The following is a 2,160-nucleotide window of genomic DNA, read 5'->3' on the forward strand; positions in this document are numbered from 1 at the left end:
CTGATTCTTGCTTTGCTCTTTCTTTTTCCCTGTCCTGCTCAACTCCCTCCCTTACGGGTTATTCCCCCCCCCCCCAATAAATCCCATTCCCAGATCTCCCTTATGGGCTCTGTTTCTAAAGATCCTGATGAGAGACACCTACAAAAGCAAAAAGCCAGAAAACAGCTGGGGCCAGGTTCTCAGAGTCATCACCTGTTGTAACTTTTATCTGTACCTCAGCTCTGATAGTTTGTTTCCATATTGGTTTTATGTATTCTCGAGCAAGTTCTTTCATGGTCCTCCTGGTCAACTCCAGGGGATGAGCCAGATAGTTTAGCAGCCTCGGTGTAAAGGAAACTTCTCCATATGGGTAGTGCCCACAAAGTTCCCAGGACTCCTTCTGATTGGACTGCCTTGAGCCACATGCATTTCCCTAAATCAATCATTGCAAATGGTGCGGGGGGGGGGTAAGTAGGGGGGGGAGGGATGGGCTGGGAGGGGGGGGGGGGCAGAGGGAGGAGGGAAGCAGTGCTCTGATTGGTCAGGACTGGCAGGGTGCTGCCCCTGGAGAGATGAATAATGAATCAGCCCCATGGCAGCCATATGGACAGACAGTGGGGAGGACTGGTTCCCTAGAGGAAATGAGGCTCCCCTTACCAGAAGAAAGAGAATGTTTGCTGGAAGGACAAAAATAACACATGTTCCCAATAGATCTTGACAAACTGAAAGATGTCTACATGAAGTCATCAGGATGGAAACCATAATCTGGCAAAATAAAAAAGCAACTTTATCCCTATTGTTTTGGGGATGGGCAGAAGGTATGGAAGGTATATTTGTCATCTTCAAATATTTGGAATGTTGTCATGATGAAGAGGTATTAGACATGTTTCTGTGAATCTTTAGGAGATAAATAGGACCTAGGCTGAGAGATTAGAGGGATGTAGATTATCCACAAAACATATATGTGTAAATAAATAAACAAGTAATTTATACATGCATATGGATACAAAATAATTACAATTTAAGTTGTCCAGAAAAGGAACAGGTCTATTTGAGAGGTGGTAAGCTTGCCATGCCTGGGAAGCCAGGAATAGGCTTATCACTCTTACCATGACTAATAAAATATGCTTGTGCTTCCTTCTTGCTTTGGCTTTTTCGTAAAGGCTGGGTCTAGGTAGACACTATCTGGAATGCCCCACCCCAGTCTTGTCTTGGGGAAATCTGCCCCACCCCAACAATTTCAAACCAGAGTACTTTCTCCTCTGAGGTGCACCTCTGTGTCCTCTTGTTAATCATGACCCTGGGAATATGCTGCCTGGCGTTGTAATCACCTCAACATCTGCCTTAACTCCCCCCAGTTTGGTGAAAGCACCCCCTCAGTGTCTTACTCCAGAAATATTTGCTGAATAAATAATTTTATCTGGTCTTTTGTGGAAGGATTCTTGCCTTGGGGGGTAGGTGTGTGACTAAGAGGACACAAGGATCCTGCTGAACTCTAAGATTCTGTGATGAGCACATGGGCACTGAACTTGAAGCTGACTTACAGATGAATAATTGGGAATACCCAGGGCCCACTTTGGCTTTTGCAGCTATTGGAGGAGAGAAAAGGAAGCATTCTCTCTTGCCCTTCCTCCGACAGTTACACCAATAGGCAGTCATGGGAGAACTCTGGGGGAGATCAGGGGATCGTAGTAAGAATTTACTCTGGAACATATAAAGTGAGTTGCCCCCTCTCGGTCTTTGTGCCTTGGCACGGCTCCTCCCCAAACCTGGAAGGATGTCCTAGCTCCTTTCTTCCTCTAGCTGTCACTCCTCCCTCCCACCCTGCCAGGCAACACCATCCCCAGGAAAGCACTTCCCCCTGTTTTCCACCCGCCAAGTTGGAGTTATTTCTCCTTTTCTGGACTCCCTCCCATTGCGGGAGGAGGGGGAGCAAATGGCCTGCCTGCACCAAGGCACTTCCCACAGCAGACCTCGCTTTACGGGTTTCTCCTCTCTCTCCCTTTAAGTTTGCTTTCTCCTTGTTTGAAGTCTTGCACCAGGTCCATGTGTGGCCTCTGCGCCTAAGGCAGGAGAGCCGCGCGAGCGCGCGCACACACACACACACACACACACACAGAGCCGCGCGAGCGCGCACACACACACACACACACACACACACACACACACACACACACACAC

Source organism: Neomonachus schauinslandi, chromosome 5 (genome assembly GCF_002201575.2).
Source record: "Neomonachus schauinslandi chromosome 5, ASM220157v2, whole genome shotgun sequence".
In the NCBI taxonomy this organism is placed as follows: Eukaryota; Metazoa; Chordata; class Mammalia; order Carnivora; family Phocidae; genus Neomonachus; species Neomonachus schauinslandi.